We start from the raw sequence: 14,321 nt of genomic DNA on the forward strand, positions 1-14,321 counted from the left end.
TCTGAGGGAGACCTCATTAATCAAATGTTCTCAGTGCAGGATCCGTGGGGGACAGTCACTACACACTTCACTTGCACAACTCAACACAACTGACAAGGCACAAAACAAACACACAAAACATACTTGCACAAGTATCCATTTTGCTGCTTCACTTTGCTCTGATTGGATGTTAGCCGCCCACGTGACGTCCTCAGCGCGCTTTGAAACATTTTCTGATGTCGGGTGAAAAACTCACCGCTTCAGCGCACATGCGGACGCTCGCAGAAGCCTCTTCAAGACATCCTCATTGAGGATGATGGGGCTCAGCGCTGTCTGTTTCACTATGGCCGCAGCCTTAGATGAGAGAATCAGACGGGGGATGAGCCCCCTGAATTCCTGAACTCCAGCTAAGCAGTTCATGGACGTTGCTCTGATCCTGCCTCTCCCCCTCCCCCCAAACCTTCTGTCAGCCCCTAGCTCAGAATATCACGGACATTGCTCTGCTCCCCCCACCCCTGAACCTTCGGTCAGCCCCCTGCTCAGTACATCACGGTATTGGCTCTGCTCCCCATTCCCCCGAACCTTTGGTCAGCCCCTACAGACACTGGCAGATGTCACAAACCCCATCCCGGATACATGTGTTTCATCCCTTGCGGGACGTAACGGCAATAGGACAAGTCCAGGTGAGTGAGGGCGTGGCAGCTTGAGAGCAGCTTGCTGACGGCACAGGAGGTGACTTTTGTCCCCGCGAGGTTGAGCGAGTGCAGCGTGTCGTTGGCTCTGCCCCTGGCAAGGACGTGACACGGCTAAATCAGGTCCTCCTCGCTGTATCTCTGCGCCGTCATGTCCTACTCTCGCAGGCTGTGGCCTAAGAGGGCACACCCGGAGGGGGGTGAGGTCATGTCCTTAGTGCTGCAGTATAGGCCAAGATACAGGCTCTGCAGATCTGTACAGTGATGCTGACAGATGCTCCCCGGGGTAACTCTGTACCAACCCTTCAGGTCCAGCACTCTCAGTTTGGGGGATTTTCGCAGTAGTCTCACACTCACAGCGTTGCTCACAAATGAATCGGACGAGGTGGCCATACACAGCTCCCTGAGCTCCGGAGAGCAGCGCCTACCCAACTTGGGGGACCACACTAGGTTCAGCAAGCGAAGCACCTCCAGTTTGGGACAGCCTCTCTGTAGAGCCTCCATATAGATCTGCTGTTGATTTTCACCCTGCTTTATCTCCGTGCTGAGCTCTAGGGGTCTCAGCTCTGGACAAGAACTGCTTGCTAGGCTGCTGATGGTGGCAGTCAGATCGGTACTGTAGGTCAGCCACAGACGCTGCAGGCGCGCACCACAGACGTCCAGGAATCCCAGTACGGCCGGAGACTCAACCTGTGAGTTCTGCAGGTTGAGACTGTGCAGTTGGGGTGTAGTTCTGCGCTGCAGAGCGTCGCCACTGACACCGCTGCAGTGAGACAGCATGAGGGACGAGAGGAGCGGACAGGCAACAGACAGCTCATTGCCTACTAGAACAGGGTCATGAGGAGAAAGGCTGCGTCAAGGAAATGGGTTCTTCCGAAACGGCTTCAGTAGCGAAGTGTGGAATACTGGGTGCACTTTAATGGATTCTGGAAGGACACAGAATTCACTGGAAGTTAGCACTTTTTTTTTTTTTTTAAAGATATAAACAAAAAACTTCATGTTGTTAATTTTAACAATGGGATAGGGATGCCTACAGGTGGGGTGCATGCTTTTTTTGCCACATATTCTTAGTTAAAACTGGATGATTTATTATCGTTTCGATATATAGGAAAGTACATTTTTCTATGCTTGGGGTTCCAGGATCTTTTTCAGTAGAAAAACACCACTGAGTAAACGTGTTACTTTGTAAATACAAATAGTTGCACCACTGGTACAGTATGTGCACCTTTTTTTATTTACTTAGAGGCTTTCCTTTTAAACTAAGCCTATCTTAGCGTACCGCCTGTCTGTCGGCTGTGATGACGTCACTCTGTCGTCTGTGATGACGTCACTCTGTCGTGTCCTCTATGGGTTCAGGCACTGCTCCCAGTCCTACGCGTTTCACTGCCGATTGTGCTTCGTCAGGGATATATACCTATGGAATTACAGGAAAAGAACGGTGAAATAAATAAAATTACTGATACTTCCATTTAATGCTGCAGTTCATTCGGATTCCTTAATCATTTCCCTGTGGTGAAAAGGACAGATTTGTGAAGTCTGGAGAAAATTGACAAGATTTAGATTTTTCTGGAAACATCAGAACTCAGACAGATGGGTGATAATAAAAATGAACTGTAGCCTTTCTGACTCATTCAATATTACAAATGCCAGCACTAGTACATGATGGCTTACCTGCTGAGGAGAAAGTAACAGCATCTCTATTGTTTCATTGATTTAAAAAATATATATTTTGTGGTTACATTATTAAAATCGGTGTACTATGTACTTTTTGTGTGAATATAATTGGAACTATAATGTGCACTTCAAGAGTCTTCAGCGAAATGATAGTTGAGAGAAGCAAGATCTTAACCCATTAAAGTCACAAATAAAAATGTCTATCAACACCAGATAGGACAAGTAGATCAGGGTGTACAAAATCCATGATTTTTGTATAGTCTCGGAATTGCCAATTTTAGCAAATGTAGGGGGATTGTCCCAACTCAAGCTGAGTGAGACAGCAACGTGTCCTGAATTTGGGGACAGCTTATCTATGTATACAGTATATGCCTTTGCGCATCACCAATGGTCTGTTACTACAGTAGGAGTTGAAGACAACAGCGTCAGAGAAAGGAAGGAGTGTCTCCCTGTTCGCTCTCAGTATAGAGGTTGCAGAGCGGTCACTACAGGGAAGAAGTGCTGTTACCCCTCAATACAACTGTGTCAGGCCCAGGCAGATGCCGTCTTGCAGAGGTTGTCATCAGTAATCATAAGTGCCCCTCCTTCCATTGTTTTGGAGTTAGTTTGGGACACTATATAGTTCTTAGGGTGAAATGACTTCTTCCTCCCAATATTCAGTTCTATATTGGATGCATCTATTCCCATTTTGTATTATATTTCCCTATAAAACATTTTTGTAAAGCGCGGTATTCATGTTTGGATCTGTTGAACATTAATGGTGTACATGGCAATCTATCTGCTTGATTGGAAAAAAAACAGCCCAGAAACACGTTTTCTGTATCAATATTGTACTCAGTACTGTTATTCAAGCATGTATGTCCCGTACAACATGCTACGGCCAGTGTCATGGCTACATTTGCAAATCAAACTTCATAATGTGAATATGAATCTATTCGCAAGGAGGACAATTCAGGCTCCACAAATTGAGTCCAAGTTCAGCCCGAATTGCTGGCCAAACAAGGAGTCGCAGGGGGTATACAGTTCCAGAGATACCCAGACCCTTCCAGCGTCCACAGGGACAAACCATTTGGGGTGAGCCGGTATTTACAGTCCTTAACCATATGGCTTATAGTGACTAATAAAGGTTGATTCCAGTGAATGAGCGCTTCATTGGGCTGCTCTGAATATATCATTATTGTAAGGACGCCGCGCTTCCTACCTCCCGCGGCGTCCCACTCCTCGGCTCCGGCGCTCGCCCCCTCTGCCGCCGGGGCGCGCGGCATCCGGCCCTGCGTCGCCTTCTCCCTTTCTCCATCTGCTGCCGGACGTGCACACCGCCGGGCAGACCCCCGCTCGCGTCGACGTCTTCCGGCTCTCTTCGCGGCGTGCTTCCGCTCCCCCTTCCTCTGTGGGTGTCACGCGCGCGCGCTCACAAGTATGTCTACCTCCACTGCCGCCAAGGATCTCGTTTCTTCCACCCCTGCCCTGCATCCAGCCTCAGCCCATCAGCGCTCTACCTACGTCTGACCTCACTGCTGGTAGTTCCCATTGGCTCCTCTCAGTATATAGTGCTACCAGCCCAGAGCTGACTGCTGAGCATAGTCAGTCTCTCGTTGTGCTTGCTACAAGCTACTTCGCAGTCTGCTCTTGTCCTTCTGCTACAGACCCTCGCTTGTTTCCGGACTCTCGACTTCTGGCACCCTTGACCCCGGCTCGCTCATCGGACTTCTACCTTCTCCTCTCCTCGACCCTGGCATTGGACTTCGACTACTCTTGACCTCTCCGACCCTGATTCCGGCAAGTACCTCTACGATTCTACACTGTTCTACCCCGACCCAGGCTATCCACACTACTCTGCTTACCGGACCCACCCACGCGGCTGTCGGGCGGTGGTTTACCCGTATCCCCACCTTGGCCTCGCGGTACAGTCCGGTTTGTGGTGAGCACCCGAGACATTCCCATGACAATTATAAAGTAAGTGGTCACAATATCCAAGCGGTAAAATATTTGTGTGCGCTTTTACCTCTTTGCATACATGTCGTTGTGTAAAGTTTTCATGAAAACAATAATGCATGCTCCATCTTAATTGGAGTTGGAAGTGCCGGAGGCACATCTACCACATTTCTTTGTGAGGAATGTAATAAGTATTGTGTTATAGCTTTCTAATTAATCAGCGTCTGTCTTTCTCTGTTTTTGTTTGTAGATGAACTGGAAGGGCAATGACCTATTTGACTTGGTTTGCAGAATGTTGGGGCTTAGAGAGACCTGGTTCTTTGGCCTGCAGTTCACAGCAAATTGGATGGATACCTGGTTGAAGCTGGAAAAAAAGGTAAGGCGTCCAATATGTGTTTCTGATCAGTGAAACGTCAGTATTTTGGTCTCCATATTGATGTTTTACAGCGATGTTGTTTAACTCCTTTGCCAAACACAAATAGGTATACTGTAATAGCTTCATATGGTAAAATATAGTAATCTCCCTTTTCTAGCTGTGGAAGTCTTCAATAGCAATGTAGTCAGGGCCAGTTTAACCATTAGGCAAACTAGGCGGCCGCCTTGAGTGGCAACATTTTTCGGGTGGCAAAAGTTTAATTTAAAAAAAGGGCAATAGATTGTTTAGTGCACTTTTCTAACTCAGCACAGGAATTCCCTGATCTCCCAGAGCAGAGAGAAAGCAGGGAAATTGCTAGGTGGCAGAGCAGTTTCTTCCACCTTGATTGGCTGTATTACCCAGCTGCAGTCAATCTGGAAGAGGTGTCAGGAGCCTGGGGGTGAGGCCAACAAAGGAGGAAACAGTGGGACAGGAGAGGTGAGGCTGGGTGTGTCTGTCCTGTGTGTATTTGTTCTGTTTTGTTTGTTTGTGTATAGTATGTCAGGGGAAGAGAGAGTGACAGGGAGAAAGGGTGATGGAGAGAGAGTGAGGGTGAGGGAGAGAGAGTGAGGTGGAAACAGGGACTATGGGTAGGGTGGCCGGATTTTCAAAATGAAAAAACCAGGACGCATTAAAATTTTTTGTATAAAACAATAATTACATCACGTGATGCACTGCCATAACAACGAGACACTGACGTCATGCGGCCATGACAATGTGGCATCACGTGATGCTGTGGCGCCATAATGCGTACCGTTGTCAGGTCAACTTGATGCCGTGTGACGTCAATGAGCGTCTCGTTATGGCAATGGGCATTACGTGACGTCGCGCCGCCATGCTGACGGAATTTGGAGGGTAGGATACAGCCAAAGGCAAGATAAATATATAATAAAAAGATCTAAAAAATGTTATCTCCGGGTTAGCCTTCAATAGAAAGTGGCAACCCTGGCTGCAGTGTGTGTTTGTGTGTTTAGAGGTCGGCCCTGCAGTGTGTGTTTGTGTGTATAGAGGTGGGGGCTGCAGTGTTTGTTTGTGTGTTGTGGTGCCATCGCTGTCCTCTAGGGGCTGAAAAGGGCAGCTATAGGACTTTTGGCAGCGCAAAGTTAATTCCTCAAAGAGAAACAATCAGCTGCTAACTAATTAAGCTTATCAGCCTACTCTGAATAGTCAAAGTGAATATGTAAATGGGGAAGACCAGGCGCTTACCTTTAGTAACAGATAGTGATGACACCAATAAATGTGGTTACTCTCTTTTGTTGCAGAGTTATTCCTATGGTCCCTTCTGCTTCAACCCCTAAAAGGGATAATCCAAAGCCCTTATGAAAACGTGAGAACAAAAATAGAGTAGGGGGAGCGAGGGATCAGTAGACATACACCAATAAAATCAACGACAATAAAACATGCATAAAATAAATCCAATGTAATGGGATTGGGACAGGAACTAGAAGATAATAATATAATAGAATATTATAGATACTTACACGGCCGTGTGTAAGTACAATCCAAAGAAGGTATCTTTGTGACGGAATATTGACCCCTCCACAAATAAGTGCGGGGGGATCTCAGAGGGTATCTATATACTAACGTAAATACTCACACGGCCCAGTGTGAGTAAGGGTGCAGGGCAGATGTCTTTAAGGTGGAGTCAGTCTGTCCAGGGTGGTTGCCGGTCAATCACATCAGGTTTTGCCCATGTGTGGCTATAGCTGATCTGTACTCCTCTCTTGCTTATACTCAGCAATGTGACTCTCCGTTTTAGCGGTGTGTGGGGATAAGTGAGGCACAGTCTTAGCAGTATGCAATAAAAGATATTTATTGTGTATAAAAACAATAACAATACTGTCACACTCACATCAATATAGTAATATAATATCCCCTGGCTCCTCCGTGTGGTTCAGTCTAGCAGTAATCCGCTCCGGCCCCGCGTCCGGGGTGCAGATAGCTGGAACTAATCCGCCCGGCTGCAGGTGCTGCTGAAGAGACTTTCTACGGAAGCCTCCGTGGGACAAAACAGGAACAGGTTTCGAGCAACGCGTTTCGCCGATTGGACGGCTTCCTCAGGCTCATAAAATGACTAATGGTGGGTCCCATGAGCTTTTATAGACCCACCTAGCTAATTAATTAATTAGCTTGTAATGTTTGCACAGTTGCCTGCAATAAGCATCATTCAATTGGTGCTCATTCTCCCTCTCATAGCCAGTTTTACATAACATTGCTAATGTGTCCATTTAATACAGGGTTTGGTTGCTTTCAATGCTACTCACTCCCATTAACTGCACCTTTGTGTCTTACAATGTTTAGCTTCATTGATTTAACCCACTAGGTGCCGTTACACTAGTTGGTGGTTCATAATGGTCCCAATAATTTTTAAACATGATCTTAAAATTAAAAGCTGGTTTCCCTTCGTCATCTAAGTTCATTCAAACATATTAAAAACATTTTAGGTATATAGTTTATACAGTAAATTTAAAAAAATTTAAAAACAGTTTTATACAATCACTTTAAAACCTCACACATATTCTATTTGTTTGTGTTCTCTAAAATAGTTTTATAACAGTTGTAAAGAGTATCTTTCCCTTAAATCCATATCTGAATATTGATGGGATTTAATCCATGTTTCTTACTAAGACCCTTTTGACTAAAAAATTGTAACATTGCAAATTTGTAAATCGCAACATTGGGGTGTAGAGCGAGTTTGATGATATCCCTTAGATTTACTTCAATTTTAAATATACTTTATGATACTTTATGATTTTTATATACTGATGTTTGTATTTGTTTCCTTCCCCCCCTTCCCTACTCTATTTCTCCCCACCCCCTCCTTTCCATTTCTTCCTTCCAAATTCTTTGCTTATTTCTTGCAATATTAGAGCTATTTATTATGAATTACTTAATTGTAATGGGTTTATTATACAATTTTTTAGTCAAAAGGGTCTTAGTAAGAAACATGGATTAAATCCCATCAATATTCAGATATGGATTTAAGGGAAAGATACTCTTTACAACTGTTATAAAACTATTTTAGAGAACACAAACAAATAGAATATGTGTGAGGTTTTAAAGTGATTGTATAAAACTGTTTTTAAATTTTTTTTAAATTTACTGTATAAACTATATACCTAAAATGTTTTTAATATGTTTGAATGAACTTAGATGACGAAGGGAAACCAGCTTTTAATTTTAAGATCATGTTTAAAAATTATTGGGACCATTATGAACCACCAACTAGTGTAACGGCACCTAGTGGGTTAAATCAATGAAGCTAAACATTGTAAGACACAAAGGTGCAGTTAATGGGAGTGAGTAGCATTGAAAGCAACCAAACCCTGTATTAAATGGACACATTAGCAATGTTATGTAAAACTGGCTATGAGAGGGAGAATGAGCACCAATTGAATGATGCTTATTGCAGGCAACTGTGCAAACATTACAAGCTAATTAATTAATTAGCTAGGTGGGTCTATAAAAGCTCATGGGACCCACCATTAGTCATTTTATGAGCCTGAGGAAGCCGTCCAATCGGCGAAACGCGTTGCTCGAAACCTGTTCCTGTTTTGTCCCACGGAGGCTTCCGTAGAAAGTCTCTTCAGCAGCACCTGCAGCCGGGCGGATTAGTTCCAGCTATCTGCACCCCGGACGCGGGGCCGGAGCGGATTACTGCTAGACTGAACCACACGGAGGAGCCAGGGGATATTATATTACTATATTGATGTGAGTGTGACAGTATTGTTATTGTTTTTATACACAATAAATATCTTTTATTGCATACTGCTAAGACTGTGCCTCACTTATCCCCACACACCGCTAAAACGGAGAGTCACATTGCTGAGTATAAGCAAGAGAGGAGTACAGATCAGCTATAGCCACACATGGGCAAAACCTGATGTGATTGACCGGCAACCACCCTGGACAGACTGACTCCACCTTAAAGACATCTGCCCTGCACCCTTACTCACACTGGGCCGTGTGAGTATTTACGTTAGTATATAGATACCCTCTGAGATCCCCCCGCACTTATTTGTGGAGGGGTCAATATTCCGTCACAAAGATACCTTCTTTGGATTGTACTTACACACGGCCGTGTAAGTATCTATAATATTCTATTATATTATTATCTTCTAGTTCCTGTCCCAACCCCATTACATTGGATTTATTTTATGCATGTTTTATTGTCGTTGATTTTATTGGTGTATGTCTACTGATCCCTCGCTCCCCCTACTCTATTTTTGTACTCTGAATAGTCAGGAAGTGCTTTAAAAGACTGGAAGCTGCTATGCACTGTGAGACTTTTTCCCCAGAGAAGCTAGTTAAAAGAAGCTGGTAAAGAGTGAGAGACACTGCAGAGAGAAAGCTGTGCTGAAGCAGGGACGCCTGGTTACAGAGGATCTACAGGAGTTTCTCTGAGCTCCCATGGGGCTGAATCCTAGAGAGAAGGAAGGACGACAAACTGTGCTAAAGCAGTAACGTCCGCGCCAACACCTGGACTAATAGATAAGCCAAACCCTTATTTGCTGTATACAGAGACTTTATATGCTCATCAGTAATAATATCTGTTTGGGGTGGAATGAGCTTAGCTATCCATCCGGGTTAGTAAGGATGGAAGATGAATGTGTAGTTAGATCCCCGAAAGGGATAGGATTTTATTTTATTATTTGGTTTTGTTAAAGGGACGGTGGGCCCGTTGTTTGATTTAATCCCTGTAAATTATTTATTTTATTTATTTATAAAAATATTTAACAGGAAGTAATACATTGAGAGTTACCTCTCGTTTTCAAGTATGTCCTGGGCACAGAGTAAAACAAAATAATACATGGTTACAAATACAGTTACATAAATGAACAAGGTATACATTATATACATAAATAATACGTAAATAAACCTCTGCTTAGAAAATACAGTGTTTCCTGCCTTAACTTGGGACAAAAGAGACTGCAATGTGGTGTGGGCATCACAGTGTATAGAGGTGGGGGCTGCAGTGTGTGTATATATATATATATCTCTATATATCTATATATCTATATATATATAAAAAGAATCAAGAATGTTCAGGGCACTCAAAAGGGAAATAGACTTATCTGGTCAGTCGTCGTGCTTGCGGTGCAGCCAGGATCACCATCCAGCAACAAAAATAGATAGGCCATGAGACTAGCTAAATTCATCCCAGAGTACCCAACTATATGTCCGAAAGGATGTGGAGCACAAGCCACATTTATACATATGTGGTGGGGATGCCCACTCATAGCAGCTTATTGGCTGGAAATCAAAATGTGGTCACAAAGGTTTTTCGGTTTGGACCTACCAATGGATCCCTGGTTATTTCTTTTAAACAAACCATATTATCTCCTCACGAGACATGAAAATAAATTACTGTGCCACATATCTTCAGCCGCAAGACGCGAATTAGCGGCATTATGGAAACAAACAATTATTCCCTCAATTCCCAAAGTTAAAAATAAAATCTGGCAGATTTGCTACATGGAAAAACTGGTTAGTCTTAATAACGACACCTACTGTACACAGATTTTCAGAAGGTGTGGTTACCTTGGATTCTGAGTGAAAATCAACCAGAAATTAATACCCACTTAATTTTGTTGTAATAAAAAAATAAATAAAAAAAAATTGATATTTATATTAAATGTATGATAGAATATTTTAAGAAGTCTTGTTAGGTAAAATTGTAAATGAATGTGTACTTTCTCCCATCTCTATTTTTTGTACCCTTCCTTCCCCCCCATTTTTTATTTTCATCATTCCCCCCTCTCTCCCTAAATTTTTTTAATAAAAATTATGTTTAAAATAAAAACAGCCCATACTTTGGGACATGCCCACGACAGGCCCACTCCTGGACTTCCACCAGAAGAGGGTCGTTCAATAAATATGAGTTTTATTTATTATAAATTATAATTATTTTTTTTTTAAAGATGAATGAAAGTGAGCAATGGTTCCTAAATTGTGGGGCTTGTACTAGGTACATATGGAGAATTTATAATGGGCTGAAGAAGTACTGTGCAGTATGATTCTGATACTCAGTAGCGGTCGTAGCGGTGCTGCAAATTGCAAATAAATGCCAAGGATTTAAACTCGAGTTCATACGGCACGGAAAATAGTAAGTCTGGCAACATCTGCATGAAAGAGTAAAAATGAAATAAAAAAATGAAAGAGAAAAAAAAAAAAAAATAGATAGGCTCATAACACAAAAAATCCGCAGCACTCACAAATTCAAATTGGTTGATTGACAGCACTATATATACTCACATTGTATGTCATGTAATGTGGGGGAGCTTGAGAAAGGATCGTGAGGTCCGAAACGTCGCTTCTTTTTCCTGTGGTTACCCCCTGATGCTTGTGTTGCCTTATTAAATTTCATCTTTTGAATGAGAGAGAGAGACTGAGAGAGAGAGAGAGAGAGAGAGAGAGAGACAGACAGACACAGAGAGAGAGAGACTGAGAGACTGAGACTGACTGCAAGAGTGTGTATAGAGGTGGGGGCTTTGCTTGGGCATTATTGCCCAGGAATGCCCAGTTCGGAGGGGATGATTACTACATCAAAATGTATTTATTTCCGATTCTTAACAAAACACAAACTCTCGTCTCCCCCTCTGCTCCCTCCCCCCCTGGTTCCGTGTGTGTGTGTGTGTTTTCTAAAACAGTTGGAAAAAAAGAATGAAAAGCAACATATATATATATTTTTATTATTTTCTGGACTGACCTGAAGTCTGTATGGATCAGTGTTGGTCTGTCAAAACTCGTCCTTGTGGCAGGCATGACATTGTCCGTTGTGAGTGCCCACGCTGCAGGAAAAAGGATGCACAAATATGAATTTGAAATCAGCATTTACATTTCTACACAGCAGCAGAAAAAAAACCACAAACTACCTTTTTTAAAGTTTAACTTCAACATAACAAATTCTATTAAGTAAAGGGATTTCACTCTCAGAAATAAAACAAACCACTTGGGACCATCAAATCTGAAATGTACTTTCTCTACTGTACTTAGTAATTAAAATTACATAAATAATGAAGACAAAAATTACATAAGCAATTGACATTAATTAAAACATTTAAAAAATGTGACATTCCTGACGTTGTGTGTATATTACACTTTGCAAAATAGGGTCTCTTGCTCTCTTCGTGGCAGTCAGTGACATCAGCGCAATGCAAGGCCGCAGACAGCTTTCCCGGGGCCCAGGACCAACGTTTCCACGTTTCAGCCCCCCCCCCATTTTCTCTTACACCCCCCCACTCTCACCCCCCTCTTACACTCCCCAGTCACCCTTTCCTTGCCCCCCCTCTATCTTACACCCCCATCCCCATGTATTGTTCTCCCCTCCCCACACTCAACAACCTCCCTCCCCAATATATGTGCACACACACACACACACACACACACACACACACACACAGTGACACACAGTGACACACAGTGACACACACACACACACACACACACAGACTGACACACACACAGACAGTGACACACAGACAGTGACACACACACACACACACACACACACACACACACACAGTGACACACACACACATACACACACACAGTGACACACACACACATACACACAGTGACACACACAGTGACACACACAGTGACACCCACACACAGAGACAGTGACACACACAAACAGACACAATAAGCCCCCCTCCCCACACACACACATAAAAATAAAGCCTCTCCCCCCTTGGGGTGGGTAAGGTACCTGGGAGGGTGGCATAAGGGGGCATGTGGGCTTACCTGGGGCCCAGGGGTGGGCCTGCTTGAGCAGCATGGCCGGTGCAGAGGAGAAACCCAGCAGGTCAGTGGAGCCTAAGGCCTGAGACATGGTACAGCAGATCCCGCTGAGCCGCGCTGAACAGATGCACTTACCACCTGCATCTGTAATCAGGGCGGCTTTAGGAGCCGCTTCCGCATGCGTGCGGAGGCTCAGAAAATTGCAGGAGACAGGCAGGATTAAATTTCCGCGCTGAGGGGAGCGGAGGAGCGGTCACGTGACCGCAAACATCCAATGGGAACAAGGGACTAGCCCCGCCTCCTGCCACGCCTCCGCCCCCAAAGCGCGATCACTGCCTCGCTTGCCAGGACGTAAAAATGCACCAGCTTGAGCAGGGGAGGCAGAGCAGGAGCACGGCTCAGCACGGCCTGAGGCACCATGCCCGAGGCCTAAGGAAGGAAGGGACAGAGGGGCGGTGCTGAGGGAAGGGGAGGACCCTGCAGTACTGGAGGAGAAAAGGGAGGGGGTGGTGCTTAGGAAAGGGGAGGGCCCTGTAGTACTGGAGGAGAGAAGGGAGGGGGCAGTGCTGAGGGAAGGGGAGGGCCCGGCTTGCAGCACCTCATCAAAACTACGCCCCCGCCCGGCATCCTCCAATCACAGCCAAGCATTTTCCTGCAATCTCCGGCCCCCGCCCGGCATTCACCTGCAACCTCCACCCCCTGCCCGGCATTCACCTGCAATCTCCACCCCCCCCACCCGGCATTCACCTGCAATGTCCACCCCCCCGCCCGGCATTCACCTGCAATCTCCACCCTCCCCCCCCCCCCGGCATTCACCTGCAATCTCTGCCCCCCGCCCGGGAGGGCAGCCAACATCCTCCGCTCTCTGCAGCCGGCATCCCTCTCCTGCAGCACTAAAAACCGGGACCACAACAAAAAAACGGGACATTTTGCTAATTAATTGGAAACCGGGACAGCGCACAAAAACCGGGTCTATCCCGTCTAAACCGGGACATCTGGTCACCCTATTTATGGAGTAAATCACTCTAGGCATTTGTCACCTGACCAGTAACATAAATATATCTGTATACCTTTTTGTGCGGGTCGTTTAGGGGCTCGGGAGTTAAACTTTTTTTTTTCTCATAGTAATGGAAAGGAGCTGACTTGTATCAGTGAGGCTCCATTAAGTTTAAGAAACTTCTAATGCAAACAATCTGTGAGGTTCATGGATTTGCAGCCAGTCTCACAGAGAGTTGATATCTGCTATTATACCTATCTCTGCTATAATGTGAGTGCAGGGAAGAACTCAGCTATCCTTTTCATTCATTGGATGAAGCTCGAAACCTTCAGCTAATTAGAGAAGCTTTAATTATTTAATATATATATATATATATATATATATATTGTGTAACGATTTCTCCAGACCCACCCAATCTCACATTGACCCCTGTGGTCTACTGGTCCCATTACGTGTATGTATGAGTGGTGCACCTGCTGGCTTACAGGACTCCTGAGTCTCCCGCTTGGATGGTATGGGGATATCAGCAAGACAGGCATCTGAGGTAGTGGCGATTGAGTCCTACTCACATCTGATGCAGCGCCTCCACCTCATCAGGATCTCTGCGGCCGCAGGGGGATGTATCTGATGAGGACCTCCTCTGTGGTGCCTCCTCCTGTGCAATGACTCCACACATACACAGCAAGGGTCTGTTGAATCTGGGCATCTTTATTGACATCTTTAGCAGCCTGCAGTGCAGTTCATCCCTTCAGAAGGTCCTTCCCTCCCAATGGAGTTGGGTCACCTCTCCCCCTCAGGGAGATCACCACCTGTGTCAGATCCCTGATCACAGTGCAGATACTATTTAGTATATCTGACAGCCTTAACTGCTGCAGACCTCCAGAAC

General features: G+C 44.8%; 1 pseudogene; it reads right to left on the minus strand.

Moving 5' to 3' along the window:
• Window positions 1-518: 518 nt before the first annotated feature.
• LOC142490691 (F-box/LRR-repeat protein 6-like) lies at window positions 519-12,529 on the minus strand (annotated as a pseudogene).
• Window positions 12,530-14,321: the final 1,792 nt, after the last annotated feature.

This window comes from Ascaphus truei, chromosome 3 (assembly GCF_040206685.1).
Source record: "Ascaphus truei isolate aAscTru1 chromosome 3, aAscTru1.hap1, whole genome shotgun sequence".
Lineage (NCBI taxonomy): Eukaryota > Metazoa > Chordata > Amphibia > Anura > Ascaphidae > Ascaphus > Ascaphus truei.